At 52.6% G+C, this 16,965-nt stretch overlaps 3 long non-coding RNA genes across 3 annotated transcripts; all 3 read right to left on the bottom strand.

The window, feature by feature from the left end:
• Positions 1–3,327: 3,327 nt before the first annotated feature.
• On the bottom strand, positions 3,328–9,680 carry LOC129397507 (uncharacterized). The gene is made up of 4 exons (XR_008624995.1): positions 8,721–9,680; positions 5,275–7,719; positions 5,007–5,075; positions 3,328–3,838 (listed from the first exon to the last, which is right to left on the bottom strand). It is a non-coding gene; the product is annotated as an uncharacterized LOC129397507 (long non-coding RNA).
• A 364-nt stretch (positions 9,681–10,044) lies between these two features.
• Positions 10,045–12,425, bottom strand: LOC129397504 (uncharacterized). Its single transcript, XR_008624994.2, has 3 exons — positions 12,284–12,425; positions 11,438–11,661; positions 10,045–10,436 (listed from the first exon to the last, which is right to left on the bottom strand). It is a non-coding gene; the product is annotated as an uncharacterized LOC129397504 (long non-coding RNA).
• A 1,149-nt stretch (positions 12,426–13,574) lies between these two features.
• On the bottom strand, positions 13,575–16,609 carry LOC129397503 (uncharacterized). The gene is made up of 3 exons (XR_008624993.2): positions 15,876–16,609; positions 14,873–15,096; positions 13,575–13,871 (listed from the first exon to the last, which is right to left on the bottom strand). It is a non-coding gene; the product is annotated as an uncharacterized LOC129397503 (long non-coding RNA).
• Positions 16,610–16,965: the final 356 nt, after the last annotated feature.

Genomic DNA, 16,965 nt, shown 5'->3' with positions numbered 1-16,965 from the left:
CCCTCAATAAATATTTATTTTCTAGGTGAAATGGGGAATCTAACTATGCTACATGGTAATGAGGCAGCTGACTTTCTTGGAAGCAGAAGACCTAATTCTAGATGTGGTGACATAAAAGCAATAAAGGAAGGACCTCTATAAATCACTCGTGGAGCTGAGCCTCAGCTCTCAAAGTGTTAGATTAGAACTAGGGATGGCAAAATCCTGTTACAGGCACAACAACTCACCCCCTCCCTTCCATGCCCACTAGACTCTCTAATGAAGCGTGGCTGTCTCTCTCTGGAAAAAACTACAGAATTCTTCCCACCCAGTGCTCCTAGCAGCCACAACCAAAGGGTCAGAGGTGACCTTTACAATGAACCCAATTTGCCATCCGTCAATTAGATGTTTAAGATTCCTTTCCACTTTAATATCCTGTGGTGCAAATCTAAGCAAGCCTGCTTGTTTGGCCACATGGAGGTACATGTTCCTGCAAAATCAACCCCAAGAAATCCTATTGCTCACAGGTAAGCAGGTAACCCCTGCTTCCATAGCAGAGGCAGTCACTAGTAGTACTTGCTTCAATTGGGACAAATATTTTTCACCCGGAAACTAATTCAAGTCTACCTTTTTCAGACTCCTTCGAAGGCTGCTAGAATTGGTCCCTTGAGTAAGCTGAGTGTTGTGGTGCCCCTCAGTTCCCATGCCATAGAAGCTCGAACTTCATTCATTAATACACTAGCCCTAAGGCTTGAAACCAGTCTGGCCTGGCTTGGAGCCTTTAGATCACTCTCTAGCTTCTGGCCAATAAGAATGAGCTTATAGGCCAGGCATGGCGGCTCACGCCTGTAATCCCAGCACTTTGGGAGGCCGAGGCAAGTGGATCACTTGCATCCAGGAGTTCAAGACCAGTCTAGGCAACATAGTGAAACCCCATCTCTACAAAAAAATACAAAAAATTAACCGGGCGTGGTGGCACGGGCCTGTAGTCTCAACTATTCAGGAGGCTGAAGTGGGAGGATCGCTTGTGTGGGGAGGTCAAGGCTGCAATAAGCTGTGATGACACCACTGTACTCCAGCCTGCATGACAGACTAAGGCTGGAGTGCAGTCTCCAAAAACAAAACAAAACAAAACAAGACAAAACCAAAAACCTGCAGCCTGCACCACTCCTACTGGTAGGCTTGCTCTGATATCAGCACTTCAAGCAGGTGATAACACTATGAGGTTTATTTTTAATTGCTAGGTGTGGTGGTTGTATTTCCTCAGAGTAAAAATGCACTTCCTTCCTCCCTTTGAAGTGAGATGTGGACCTGTGATTTGATCTGGCCAAGAAAGTGTGACCGAAAATGACCTGGACACTTCCAATGGGAGCTTTAAAAGCCAGTGCACAATTTATCACTGATCCTTGTTCTGCTTCAGTCATCGTAGAAGCCCAGGTCAGGATGGAACTCCCACCAGCCTGGATTGCTGATTAAGGATGCTCCATGTTAGAGCAAAAATATAAGTTGTTTTAAACCACAGAAATTTGGAGGTGGTTTCTTATTGCAATATAACTAGTCTCTATTGACTGATACTCCATGGTGTAAGATTACTCATGGGATTTTTCTAGCTCAGAGTTTCTCAATTTTGGTAGGATTGACGTTTGGGGTTAGTTATTGCTTTCTTGTGGGGACCATCCTGTGCATTGCAGGATGTTAAGTGGCCTCCCTAGCCTTTACCCACTAGACACCAGCAGCACCCCATCCCAAGTTGTGACCATCAAAAATCCCTCAACAGTATGATTCTACTTATTTGAGGTACCTAGAGTAGTCAAAATCATGGAGACAGAAAGTCAAATGATGGTTGTCAGGGGCTGGGAGAAGAGGGAAATGGCGAGTTAGTGTTTAATGGGTACAGAGTTGCAGTTTTGCAAAATGAAAAGAGTTCTATGGATGGATGGTGTTGATGGTTGCACATCAGTGTGAAGGTGCTTAGTGCCACTGAACTATACACATGAAAATGGTTCAAATGGCTAATTTTATGTTTGTGCTTTGCCACAATTTTTGAAAATGGAAAAAAAAATGTCTCCAGACATTGCCAATGTCCCCTGGAAAGCAAAATCGCCCTTGGTTGAGAACTAGTGTTCTAGCGGTAGTGCAACACATTCAATTGTAAAATATGTGTAAAAACGTGGGCTTAGGGCTCAGCCCTGCTTTTTGCCATTGAGGGTTAGAATCTCATCTCTCCTAAAATATTTTTTATCCACTCAGATTTTAGGCCAGGATCAACAGGACAATTGAACGGTTTGATCTAGAAAAAGCCCCTGTCTATGGACCCAAAACTGGTGTGATATGAATACACTCTGTAAAAACTCTTACACTGTTTTAAGCTTTACATCTGATAAACAGAGCACAGTAGAGACTCCACTTGGGATAATTTTTCCTGAAACCTACTTGTTTTTCATGCTGTTTCTGCAGTTAAGGTGCCTGGTCTTGAAATGTGTTGAAGCAAAAGAATGGGAAGAGCCAAGGGACACATCAGGGAGTTTCCAAATGACAGAACTGCAAACCTGCAGGGCAGTCCTCTGCTGAGGAAGAGGTAGCTTACACTCTGAATGCATCTTGAGGAGTATTCTCCATACCTGAGGAATAAATTAAGGCTAACAAGGGGGCCTAAATGGTGATTGGCTCTGCTCTTGACCAATTGAATTCCATGCTCGGACTGAGGCAGCAGAGGGCTTCTTACACCACCTCCACCACCATCACCCTGCCTAAGTCATCTCAGAGAATCCTCTATCTCAGTATTGGGCCTACATTCTTATGCTTCAGCCCTTTTCCATAATGACCCCTCCAGATTGCCACACTCTAGAACCACTACAGAGGGTGGCGTTACTGCTGTATGGATACTTCATCTCAAAGTGAGGGGCCAGCTCACGTGATTTGCAGGGTTCCTTTCTCTGGCCTTCTAAAACATTCTCCAGGTTGAGGCTGAAACTGCTCCCCCAAAGCCCCATAATAGGCATGAACAGATTATCCTCCTCTTCTTGGTTCTCATGGCTAGAATCCTTAACCAATCCTCTCCCCACAAAGTAGGGTTGATTTCACAAGCTGTTATTTCAGCTGCTCGTTCTGCCATCTGCTCTTGAGTTGCTTGGTGAACACCTCCAGCGGGCTTGGAGCTGCACTGTCACGCTTCACCCCAATCAGCTTCTGGCCCCCCACACTCAAACACATCTGCATCGGCACACCCCTCCCACGCCCCAGTTCTGCCCACAGTGGATCCATCCATCTGCGCTCCAGGCCCCAGCCCCTTGGGAGCTTGCGCTATCAATTACTTGCACTTAGTTCAGAATCTTTAGCCACTCCATGTTCATGGTTATTTCATTTATTCAATGTAGTAACATGTTTAAACCTCTCCCGTCCTGGAAAAAAAAAAAAAAGTCCTACATTTAACCCTATCTCCCTCTTTAGCTTAAAGTCATCTGTAATCTTCCTTGCCATTTATTTACTCCATGTCCCAGGTTGAACAGTATCCACACACCCCCAAAAATTCATGTTCTCCCTAGGAATCTTAGAATGTGACTTTATTTGGAAATAGGGTTGTTGCAGATGTAATTAGTTAGGAGTGGACCCTTAATCCACTATGACTGGTGTCGGTGTCCTTAGAAGAAGAATAGAGGGAACGCAGAGGCACACACAGAGAGGAGGCCATGTGATGATGGGGGCGGAAACTGGGGTGATGCATCTACAAGCCAAGGAATGTCAGGGCTTGCAGGAAACCCCAGAAGCGAAAGGAAAGGCATGGAGCAGATTCTTCCTAGCATATTCAGAGAGAGCATGGTGCTGCCAACACCTCATTTTGAACTTCTAGCTTCCAAAACTGTGAGAGAAAAAATTTCTGTTGTTTTAACAAGACACCCAGTTTCTGGTATTTTGTGACAGCAGACCTAGAAACTGAATATACCCTTTAAACCACCACCGTTTTCCTTTTGGTTCCAAGATTCTTTCGTGTATGACCTGCGAGAGCCAAATCCAGTCTTTATTTGGCCTCTCTGGAGCACGTGCAACTCATTTATTCCTTATTGATGCTTCTCCCCCACATCCTTCTCGGCCTCCTTCATTGCTTCCTAATCTCACAGCCAGCTACCGCATACTGGAGTCCCTGGGTTCATCACCACCTTTTCCCACTCTGTTCATGCTCCACTGCAATCTCATCCAAATACCAGCTCTCCTCCCACCCCCATGCTGATGATTCCCCAAGCCCTCTGGCCTAAGCCTCTCTCCTGAGATCTACTTTGAGTTCCCCACTGCCTCCTGGACATTTCCACCTAGAACTTGTACAAGCACTTCAAAAACTACACGGCTAAAATGGAAGTCATGGTCTAGAAGCCTCCTTCCCAAATAAACCTGCTTTTCCTCCTGTAACCTGCATGTCAATGAGAGGCTTCACGTTCACACAGGGGCATAAGCCAGACACCTGGCATCTTCTTGGGCTTCTCCTCTGCACCCTTGGCCGTGGTCACTGAAGCCAAAGGACTCTGCCCATAAGGGTTTGGGGAATGTATCCTCTGCATCCCTGCTGCAGCTGCTTCAGCTCAGCCTCTTACCACTTCTTGTGGCTAGCGGCGACCTCCACTACACCAGACTTTCATGCTGCTCTGGGAGCACTTTCTTATACCACCTTGTTTTAAGCCATTCCCCTGCTTTGAATGCTTCAGGGTTTCCTGGTCACCTGCAGGATGCTGTCCTTAGCATTCCTCCACTTGGAATAAGAATGCCTTGTAGCATCTGGCTTTCAGGAGTTTAGAGTGGAGGGGCTCTGCATTCAACTCCAGGACCTACCACATACTTGGTGCGTGGCCCTGGGCAACATACTTACTCTCTCTGTGCCTCAGATTCCTCACCTGAAAATGGGGATAATAATAGTACCTACCTCATAGGGTTGTTGTAAAGATTAAATGAGCGAATATGTTCAGAGTACCCGGAACTCTGTCCAGCATGTCGTAAGTGGGCACTAAATATTAACTGCTGTTGCTGTTAAGTATTACCTTTCCCCACTCATTTCTGTACAGCTTCCCATGTGCGTTGTTTTCCAGCCGATCAGAACACTCTTCCATCTTAGAAGAAAAAAAAAGAAGCCCCACCTGTGTTCCCCTGGCTCTTGGCCTTGACACACACTGTCTAGAACACCTTTCCCACCACCTCTCACCCCATGCTCCCTATGAACATACTTCGACTCATCTTTTCTAACCTAAGTACCCTCCCCTGCAGTCAAGCATGCTCTTCATTGAGCCTTCGTAAGGCCCTTGTGCTCACCTCTATTGCAGCACAGATCACACTGCATTATAAAGGACCATCTCCTGTCTCTCTGTCCATCTTTCAGAGTTTGCTGTATTGATCTTAGTGATGTCAGCACGTGGCACTCAGCTAGACAAAGAAAGCAGGCTCAATAAAGGCTGGTAGAATTAAGTAAAGAATTGTATAAAGGCATTAAATAGAGATGGGGTACAAATATGTCCCAGGCTGCCTGGGATAGTCCTGGTTTAGGCCATGGTCCTGATATAATTACTAACAACACCCTCTTTCACTGTCAAAAATATCTCCTTTGGACAATACATTATAAGGTCACTCTAGGTATTAGAGCTGTGATTCTCACCCTATCAGGCCCAATTTTCTCTCTGCTTAACAGCTATTTTAGAATACCCTATGCACTATCTTTAAATGGGATTGATAGGCAATAGAAACTGCCAATAACAGAATTTCAAAAAAAACCAATGTAATACCCTAAATAGAATGCTAAATGGAAAATGAAGGAGATTTTTTTAAAAGTAGCTTAAACTAAAATTATGTGTGCAGTATTTTGATGTGTAAATGCTTAGGTCTTACACTTCTGGCCAAGATGGAGTAACAGAGACCAAAATTACTTTCTGACCTAAAACAACAAAAATATTGGACAAAATATATGAAACTATGGACCTCAAGCAACAAAGGGAATCAATCACTGGAATCAAGCATCAAAAGGCAGTGATCCTCAAGAAATGAGAAACAAATGAGGATAGCCCCACAATTGACCTCCCAAACACCTTAGAAAACATTCCAGGCCACAGCACAGGAAGAAAGAATGCAGATGGAGCTCAGGGATCTTCCTGAGTTGAGAGGACAGAACTCTGAGTCTGGGAAGGCCAATGTGGCTAGAATTCATAGGGCAGAATATTGAGGAGGAGAGGGCTGTACAGAGACAGAGCTCTGGAAATCTGAAGATAATACTTACCCTCATTGACTGTTTAACGCAGTAGTGATCAGAGTATGCCGGTATGAAAATCGCCTGAGAGAGTGGACCCGGTGGCTCGCACCTGCAATCCCAGCACCTTGGGAGGCTGAGGTGGGTGGATCACAAGGTCAGGAGATAGAGACCATCCTGGCAAACATGGTGAAACCCCATCTCTACTAAAAATACAAAAATTAGCTGGGTGTGGTGACACACGCCTCTAGTCCCAGCTACTCAGGAGGCAGAGGCAGGAGAATCTCTTGAACCTGGGAGGCAGTGGTTGCAGTCACCCGAGATCCAGCAAAGCATGGGCAACAGAGCAAGACTCAGTCTCAAAAAAAAAAAAAAGAAAGAAAAAAGAAAATTGCCTGAGAATGCAAAAAGAATCATCCACCAAGAGAGCCAGCCCCTCTTCCCCCCTGGCTCTTGGGACCCCGATCGCAAGGTGGGGAGGCACCCCTCGCGAGGCGTGGTCTCAGAGCCAGCCCCTCTAAGCCTTCTGGATCTTAGGAACCCCATCGCAGGGGGGAGAGGCACCCCCGGTGAGGCGGGGACTGACAGCCAGCCCCTCTTCCCCCCTGGCTCTTGGGACCCCGATCGCAAGGTGGGGAGGCACTTCGCGACGCGTGGTCTCAGAGCCAGCCCCTCTAAGCCTTCTGGCTCTTAGGACCCCCATCACAGGGGACGGAGGCACCCCCCGCGAGGCGGGCACAGAGAGCCAGACCCTCTTCTGCTCCTGGCTCTTAGGACCACCATCGCAGGGGGGAGAGGCACCCCCGGTGAGGCGGGGACTCAGAGCCAACCCCTCTTCCCCCCCTGGCTCTTAGGAACCGCATCGCAGGGGGAGGAGGCATGCCCCACGAGGCGGTGACTGAGAGACAGCCACTCTTCCCCCACTGGCTCTTAGGAACCCCATCGCAGGGGGCGGAGGCACCCCCCGTGAGGCGCGTTCTCAAAGCCAGTCCCTCTTCCCCCACTGGCCCGTAGGACCCCCATCGCAGGGGGAGGAGGCACCCCCCGCGAGGCGGGGTCTCAGAGCCAGCCCCTCTTCCCCCACTGGCTCTTAGGAACCCCATCGCAGGGGGGGGAGGCACCCCCCGCGAGGCGGGGTCTCAGAGCCAGCCCCTCTTCCCCCACTGGCTCTTAGGACCCCCATCGCAGTGGGGGGAGGCACCCCCAGCGAGGCGGGGTCTCAGAGCCAGCCCCTCTTCCCCCGCTGGCTCTGAGGATCCTCCGTGGACTCACAGCCTCTTTACCATATTGTGAGTAATATCATCTCCCCCTCTGGAGATTACGAACTCTTTCACAGACGGTTGTACACCCTCAGTGTACAGAGGGTGTACACCCGTCTGTATTGGGAGTAATATCATCCTCTTCCTCCCTGAATATGAAGAACAGTATCACAGGGGTGTTTCTGCTCCCTGCGATATCGCGTGTCATATCCTCCTCTCCCACGTTGCAATTAGAAGGAATATCAGTGGGGGCGTGTCCACCTGTAGGGAAAAGAAAGAGAGATCAGACTGTCACTGTGTCCATGTAGAAAGGAAAGACATAAGAGACTCCATTTTGAAAAAGACCTGTCCTTTAAACAATTGCTTTGCTGAGATGTTGTTAATTTGTAGCTTTGCCCTAGCCGCTTGGCCCCAGCCACTTTGACCCAACCTGGAGCTCACAAAAACATGTGTTGTATAAAATCAAAGTTTAAGGGATGTAGGGCTGTGCAGGACGTGCCTTGTTAACAAAATGTTTACCAGCAGTATACTTGGTAAAAGTCATCGCCATTCTCTAGTCTCAATAAAGCGGGGACACAGTGCACTGTGGAAAGCCGCAGGGACCTCTGCCCTTGAAAGCAGGGTATTGTCCAGGCTTTCTCCCCATGTGGTAGTCTGAAATATAGCCTCATGGGATGAGAAAGACCTGACTGTCCCCCAGCCCGACACCCGTAATGGGTCCGTGCTGAGGTGGATTAGTAAAAGAGGAAAGCCCCTTGCAGCTGAGATGGAGGAAGGCCACTATCTCCTGCTTGCCCCTGGGAACTGAATGTCTCGGTGTAAAACCCGATTGTACATTCGTTCAACTCTGAGATAGGAGAAAAGCTGCCCTGTGGCGGGAGGCCAGACATGTTTGCAGTAACACTGCCTTGTTCTTCTTTACTCCACTGAGATGTTTGGGTGGAGAGAAACAAATCTGGCTTACGTGAACGTCCAGTCACAGTACCTTCCCTTGAACCTAATTATGACATGGATTCTTTTGCTCACATGTCTTCTGCTGACTCTCTCCTTATCATCATCCTGCTCTCCTACAACATTCCTTTCTGCTAAAATCATGAAAATCATAATCAATAAAAACTGAGGGAACTCAGAGGCTGGTGCCGGTGCAGGTCCTTGGTGTGCTGAGCGCCGGTCCCCTGGACCCACTGTTGTATCTTTACACTTTCTCTCTGTGTCTTATTTCTTTTCTCAGTCTCTCGTCCCACCCAACTAGAAATACTCACAGGTGTGGAGGGGCAGTCCACCACTTCATCCACCTTCTGTCATATTGAAAGTAACATCATCTTCTTCCCTCCAGGATCGTGGGAATAATATCCCTGGGGGGTTTCCACTTTCTGCCATGTATGTAGTCATATCACCCCCTCCGCCGTGGAATATCATTAAGGAACATCTCACATGGGGCTGTATACATCCTCCGATATTGGGAGTGACATCAACCTCTCGGTCTCTGAATATGAGGAAGAAAATCACAGGGCGGGTGTACACCTCGTGCTCTACGATGGGGAGTCATATCTGTCTGTTATGGGGAGTAATATCATCCTCTCCCTTTCAGGATACTAATAACAATTTAACAGGCTGGGTGAACACAGCCTGCGATGCTGAAATTATCATCCTCTCCCCCTCTTTCTCCACTGGCTCTTAGGATGCCCATCTCAGCGGAGCGAGCCACCCCCCGCGAGGTGGGGACTGAGCCAGCCCCTCTTCCCCCCTGGCTCTTAGGACCCCCAACGCAGTGGGGGGATGCACCCCTGGCGAGGCGCGGACTTAGAGCCAGCCGCTCTTCCCCCCCTGGCTCTTGGGACCCCCATCGCAGAGGGGGAGGCACCCCCTCGTGGCGGGGACTGAGAGCCAGCCCCTCTTCCCTCCATTTCTCTTAGGACCCCCATCGCAGGGGGGGAGGGACCCCCCGCGAAGCGGGTACAGAGAGCCAGCCCCTCTAAGCCTTCTGGCTCTTAGAAACCCCATCCCGGGGGTGGAGGCAGCCCCCGCGAGGAGGGTATAGAGAGCCAGCCCCTCTTCTGCTCCTGGCTCTTAGGACCCCCATCACAGGGGGGGGAGGCACCCACCGAGAGGCGGTTACAGAGAGCCAGCCCCCCTTCCCCCACTGGCCCTTAGGACCCCCATCGCAGGGGGCGGAGGCAACCCCAGTGAGGCGGGTTCTCAGAGCCAGCCCCTCTTCCCCCACTGGCCCTTAGGACCCCCATCGCAGGGGGTGAGGCACCCCCAGCGAGGCGGGGTCTCAGAGCCAGCTCCTCTACCCCCAATGGCCCTTAGGACCCCCATCGCAGGGGGGGGAGGCGCCCCCCACGAGGCGGGTACAGAGAGCCAGCCCCTCTTCTGCTCCTGGCTCTTAGGACACCCATCACAGGGGGGGGAGGCACCCCCCGCGAGGCGGGTACAGACAGCCAGCCCCTCTTCTACTCCTGGCTTTTAGGACCCCCATCACAGGGGGGGGAGGCACCCCCCAAGAGGCGGGTACAGAGAGCCAGCCCCCCTTCCCCCACTGGCCCTTAGGACCCCCATCGCAGGGGGGGAGGCACCCCCAGCGAGGCGGGGTCTCAGAGCCAGCCCCTCTTCCCCCACTGGCTCTTAGGACCCCCATCGCAGTGGGGGGAGGCACCCCCAGCGAGGCGGGGTCTCAGAGCCAGCCCCTCTTCCCCCGCTGGCTCTGAGGATCCTCCGTGGACTCACAGCCTCTTTACCATATTGTGAGTAATATCATCTCCCCCTCTGGAGATTACGAACTCTTTCACAGACGGGTGTACACCCTCGGTGTACAGAGGGTGTACACCCGTCTGTATTGGGAGTAATATCATCCTCTTCCTCCCTGAATATGAAGAACAGTATCACAGGGGTGTTTCTGCTCCCTGCGATATCGCGTGTCATATCCTCCTCTCCCACGTTGCAATTAGAAGGAATATCAGTGGGGGCGTGTCCACCTGTAGGGAAAAGAAAGAGAGATCAGACTGTCACTGTGTCCATGTAGAAAGGAAAGACATAAGAGACTCCATTTTGAAAAAGACCTGTCCTTTAAACAATTGCTTTGCTGAGATGTTGTTAATTTGTAGCTTTGCCCTAGCCGCTTGGCCCCAGCCACTTTGACCCAACCTGGAGCTCACAAAAACATGTGTTGTATAAAATCAAAGTTTAAGGGATGTAGGGCTGTGCAGGACGTGCCTTGTTAACAAAATGTTTACCAGCAGTATACTTGATAAAAGTCATCGCCAGTCTCTAGTCTCAATAAACCGGGGACACAGTGCACTGTGGAAAGCCGCAGGGACCTCTGCCCTTGAAAGCAGGGTATTGTCCAGGCTTTCTCCCCATGTGGTAGTCTGAAATATAGCCTCATGGGATGAGAAAGACCTGACTGTCCCCCAGCCCGACACCCGTAATGGGTCCGTGCTGAGGTGGATTAGTAAAAGAGGAAAGCCTCTTGCAGCTGAGGTGGAGGAAGGCCACTATCTCCTGCTTGCCCCTGGGAACTGAATGTCTCGGTGTAAAACCCGATTGTACATTCGTTCAACTCTGAGATAGGAGAAAAGCTGCCCTGTGGCGGGAGGCCAGACATGTTTGCAGTAACACTGCCTTGTTCTTCTTTACTCCACTGAGATGTTTGGGTGGAGAGAAACAAATCTGGCTTACGTGCACGTCCAGTCATAGTACCTTCCCTTGAACCTAATTATGACATGGATTCTTTTGCTCACATGTCTTCTGCTGACTCTCTCCTTATCATCACCCTGCTCTCCTACGACATTCCTTTCTGCTAAAATCATGAAAATCATAATCAATAAAAACTGAGGGAACTCAGAGGCTGGTGCCGGTGCAGGTCCTTGGTGTGCTGAGCGCCGGTCCCCTGGACCCACTGTTGTATCTTTACACTTTCTCTCTGTGTCTTATTTCTTTTCTCAGTCTCTCGTCCCACCCAACTAGAAATACTCACAGGTGTGGAGGGGCAGTCCACCACTTCATCCACCTTCTGTCATATTGAAAGTAACATCATCTTCTTCCCTCCAGGATCGTGGGAATAATATCCCTGGGGGGTTTCCACTTTCTGCCATGTATGTAGTCATATCACCCCCTCCGCCGTGGAATATCATTAAGGAACATCTCACATGGGGCTGTATACATCCTCCGATATTGGGAGTGACATCAACCTCTCGGTCTCTGAATATGAGGAAGAAAATCACAGGGCGGGTGTACACCTCGTGCTCTACGATGGGGAGTCATATCTGTCTGTTATGGGGAGTAATATCATCCTCTCCCTTTCAGGATACTAATAACAATTTAACAGGCTGGGTGAACACAGCCTGCGATGCTGAAATTATCATCCTCTCCCCCTCTTTCTCCCCTGGCTCTTAGGATGCCCATCTCAGCGGAGCGAGCCACCCCCCGCGAGGCGGGGACTGAGCCAGCCCCTCTTCCCCCCTGGCTCTTAGGACCCCCATCGCAGTGGGGGGATGCACCCCTGGCGAGGCGCGGACTTAGAGCCAGCCGCTCTTCCCCCCCTGGCTCTTGGGACCCCCATCGCAGGGGGGGAGGCACCCCCTCGTGGCGGGGACTGAGAGCCAGCCCCTCTTCCCTCCATTTCTCTTAGGACCCCCATCGCAGGGGGGGAGGCACCCCCCGCGAGGCGGTGACTGAGAGCCAGCCCTTCTTCCTCGCCCAACTCTGAGGATCCCCATCACACGGGGGAGGCACACCCCGCGAGGCGGGGACTGAGAGCCAGTCCCTCTTCCCCCCCTGGCTTATGACCCCCATCGAGGATTCTAAGACCCTTAGGACCGACCTGGAGGGCTGTGGGTATTAGGTGTCCAAGAAGAAAACTCAGATCTGCCGACGACCGCAGGTAGCTTACTTGGGATTTACTATTCGACAGGTGTCCGAAAGCAGCCCGGGATCCGAAAGAAAGCAGGTCATTCGCAATCTTCCGGAGCCTAAGGGCCTAAGGGCCTTGGCAGCAACTGCCCTGCTAGTACAAGAAGCAAATCAGCTGACTCTTGGGAAAAACCAGAACATAAAGGCCCCCCAAGCTGTGGTGACTGAAAGCCAGCCCCTCTTCCCCTCCTGGCTCTTAGGACCCCCATCGCAGGAAGGGGAGGCACTCCCCGAGAGGCGGGCACTGAGAGCCAGCCCCTCATCCCCCCCTGGCTCTTAGGACCCACATCGCAGGGGGAGGAGGCACCTCCAGCGAGGCGGGGTCTCAGAGCCAGTCCCTCTTCCCCCACTGGCCCTTAGGACCCCCATCGCAGGGGGGGAGGCACCCCCCACGAGGCGGAGACTGAGAGCCAGCCCCTCTAAGCCTTCTGGCTCTTAGGACACCCATCACGGGGGGGGGAGGCACCCCCCGCGAAGCGGGTACAGAGAGCCAGCCCCTCTTAGCCTTCTGGCTCTTAGAAACCCCATCCCGGGGGTGGAGGCACCCCCCGCGAGGCGGGTATAGAGAGCCAGCCCCTCTTCTGCTCCTGGCTGTTAGGACCCCCATCACAGGGGGGGGAGGCACCCACCGAGAGGCGGGTACAGAGAGCCAGCCCCCCTTCCCCCACTGGCCCTTAGGACCCCCATCGCAGGGGCGGAGGCAACCCCCGTGAGGCGGGTTCTCAGAGCCAGCCCCTCTTCCCCACTGGCCCTTAGGACCCCCATCGCAGGGGGGGGAGGCACCCCCAGCGAGGCGGGGTCTCAGAGCCAGCCCCTCTTCCCCCAATGGCCCTTAGGACCCCCATCGCGGGGGGGGAGGCGCCCCCCACGAGGCGGGTACAGAGAGCCAGCCCCTCTTCTGCTCCTGGCTCTTAGGACCCCCATCACGGGGGGGGAGGCACCCCCCGCGAGGCGGGTACAGAGAGCCAGCCCCTCTTCTGCTCCTGGCTCTTAGGACCCCCATCACAGGAAGGGGAGGCACCCCCCGAGAGGCGGGTACAGAGAGCCAGCCCCCCTTCCCCCACTGGCCCTTAGGACCCCCATCGCAGGGGGGGAGGCACCCCCAGCGAGGCGTGGTCTCAGAGCCAGCCCCTCTTCCCCCACTGACTCTTAGGACCCCCATCGCAGTGGGGGGAGGCACCCCCAGTGAGGCGGGGTCTCAGAGCCAGCCCCTCTTCCCCCGCTGGCTCTGAGGATCCTCCGTGGACTCACAGCCTCTTTACCATATTGTGAGTAATATCATCTCCCCCTCTGGAGATTACGAACTCTTTCACAGACGGGTGTACACCCTCGGTGTACAGAGGGTGTACACCCGTCTGTATTGGGAGTAATATCATCCCCTTCCTCCCTGAATACGAAGAACAGTATCACAGGGGTGTTTCTGCTCCCTGCGATATCGCGTGTCATATCCTCCTCTCCCACGTTGCAATTAGAAGGAATATCAGTGGGGGCGTGTCCACCTGTAGGGAAAAGAAAGAGAGATCAGACTGTCACTGTGTCCATGTAGAAAGGAAAGACATAAGAGACTCCATTTTGAAAAAGACCTGTCCTTTAAACAATTGCTTTGCTGAGATGTTGTTAATTTGTAGCTTTGCCCTAGCCGCTTGGCCCCAGCCACTTTGACCCAACCTGGAGCTCACAAAAACATGTGTTGTATAAAATCAAAGTTTAAGGGATGTAGGGCTGTGCAGGACGTGCCTTGTTAACAAAATGTTTACCAGCAGTATACTTGGTAAAAGTCATCGCCATTCTCTAGTCTCAATAAAGCGGGGACACAGTGCACTGTGGAAAGCCGCAGGGACCTCTGCCCTTGAAAGCAGGGTATTGTCCAGGCTCTCTCCCCATGTGATAGTCTGAAATATAGCCTCATGGGATGAGAAAGACCTGACTGTCCCCCAGCCCGACACCCGTAATGGGTCTGTGCTGAGGTGGATTAGTAAAAGAGGAAAGCCTCTTGCAGCTGAGATGGAGGAAGGCCACTATCTCCTGCTTGCCCCTGGGAACTGAATATCTCGGTGTAAAACCCGATTGTACATTCGTTCAACTCTGAGATAGGAGAAAAGCTGCCCTGTGGCGGGAGGCCAGACATGTTTGCAGTAACACTGCCTTGTTCTTCTTTACTCCACTGAGATGTTTGGGTTGAGAGAAACAAATCTGGCTTACGTGCACGTCCAGTCATAGTACCTTCCCTTGAACCTAATTATGACATAGATTCTTTTGCTCACATGTCTTCTGCTGACTCTCTCCTTATCATCACCCTGCTCTCCTACGACATTCCTTTCTGCTAAAATCATGAAAATCATAATCAATAAAAACTGAGGGAACTCAGAGGCTGGTGCCGGTGCAGGTCCTTGGTGTGCTGAGCGCCGGTCCCCTGGACCCACTGTTGTATCTTTACACTTTCTCTCTGTGTCTTATTTCTTTTCTCAGTCTCTCGTCCCACCCAACTAGAAATACTCACAGGTGTGGAGGGGCAGTCCACCACTTCATCCACCTTCTGTCATATTGAAAGTAACATCATCTTCTTCCCTCCAGGATCGTGGGAATAATATCCCTGGGGGGTTTCCACTTTCTGCCATGTATGTAGTCATATCACCCCCTCCGCCGTGGAATATCATTAAGGAACATCTCACATGGGGCTGTATACTTCCTCCGATATTGGGAGTGACATCAACCTCTCGGTCTCTGAATATGAGGAAGAAAATCACAGGGCGGGTGTACACCTCGTGCTCTACGATGGGGAGTCATATCTGTCTGTTATGGGGAGTAATATCATCCTCTCCCTTTCAGGATACTAATAACAATTTAACAGGCTGGGTGAACACAGCCTGCGATGCTGAAATTATCATCCTCTCCCCCTCTTTCTCCCCTGGCTCTTAGGATGCCCATCTCAGCGGAGCGAGCCACCCCCCGCGAGGCGGGGACTGAGCCAGCCCCTCTTCCCCCCTGGCTCTTAGGACCCGCATCGCAGTGGGGGGATGCACCCCTGGCGAGGCGCGGACTTAGAGCCAGCCGCTCTTCCCCCCCTGGCTCTTGGGACCCCCATCGCAGGGGGGGAGGCACCCCCTCGTGGCGGGGACTGAGAGCCAGCCCCTCTTCCCTCCATTTCTCTTAGGACCCCCATCGCAGGGGGGGAGGCACCCCCCGCGAGGCGGGGACTGAGAGCCAGCCGCTCTTTCCCCCCTGGCTCTTAGGACCCCCATCGCAGGGAGGGGAGGCACCCCCCGCGAGGCAGCGACTGAGAGCCAGCCCTTCTTCCTCGCCCAACTCTGAGGATCCCCATCACACGAGGGAGGCACACCCCGCGAGGCGGGGACTGAGAGCCAGCCCTTCTTCCTCGCCCAACTCTGAGGATCCCCATCACACGGGGGAGGCACACCCCGCGAGGCGGGGACTGAGAGCCAGTCCCTCTTCCCCCCCGGCTTATGACCCCCATCGAGGATTCTAAGACCCTTAGGACCGACCTGGAGGGCTGTGGGTATTAGGTGTCCAAGAAGAAAACTCAGATCTGCCGACGACCGCAGGTAGCTTACTTGGGATTTACTATTCGACAGGTGTCCGAAAGCAGCCCGGGATCCGAAAGAAAGCAGGTCATTCGCAATCTTCCGGAGCCTAAGGGCAGAAGGCTGGTGAGAGAATTCCTAGGAGCTGTGGGGTTTTGTAGACTGCGGAGCCCAACTTTGCAGTATTAGCCACGCCTTTGTATGACGTCACAAAGGGGGCGGGGACCGGGAACATTTGGAATGGGGATTCCAACAACAGCAAGTCTTTCATGACTTAAAGGAAAAACTTCTGAAAGCCCCAGCCCAGGGGCTAGCGGATCTCACAAAGCCTTTTCCACTGTATGCGTCAGAGAAAAGATGGCAGCTGGACTTTAAACCCAAACTGTGGGGCCCTGGCTGAGGCCGGTGGCCTACCTCTCTAAACAGCTAGACAGGGTTTCTAAAGGATGGCCCCCCTGTTTGAGGGCCTTGGCAGCAACTGCCGTGCTAGTACAAGAAGCAAATCAGCTGACTCTTGGGAAAAACCAGAACATAAAGGCCCCCCAAGCTGTGGTGACTGAAAGCCAGCCCCTCTTCCCCTCCTGGCTCTTAGGACCCCCATCGCAGGAAGGGGAGGCACTCCCCGAGAGGCGGGCACTGAGAGCCAGCCCCTCATCCCCCCCTGGCTCTTAGGACCCACATCGCAGGGGGAGGAGGCACCTCCAGCGAGGCGGGGTCTCAGAGCCAGTCCCTCCTCCCCCACTGGCCCTTAGGACCCCCATCGCAGGGGGGCAGGCACCCCCCACGAGGCGGAGACTGAGAGCCAGCCCCTCTAAGCCTTCTGGCTCTTAGGACCCCCATCACGGGGGGGGGAGGCACCCCCCGCGAAGCGGGTACAGAGAGCCAGCCCCTCTAAGCCTTCTGGCTCTTAGAAACCCCATCCCGGGGGTGGAGGCACCCCCCGCGAGGCGGGTATAGAGAGCCAGCCCCTCTTCTGCTCCTGGCTCTTAGGACCCCCATCACAGGGGGGAGAGGCACCCACCGAGAGGCGGGTACAGAGAGCCAGCCCCCC

This window comes from Pan paniscus, chromosome 2 (genome assembly GCF_029289425.2).
Source record: "Pan paniscus chromosome 2, NHGRI_mPanPan1-v2.0_pri, whole genome shotgun sequence".
In the NCBI taxonomy this organism is placed as follows: Eukaryota; Metazoa; Chordata; class Mammalia; order Primates; family Hominidae; genus Pan; species Pan paniscus.
This window is presented reverse-complemented; position numbering and strand designations above follow the sequence as displayed.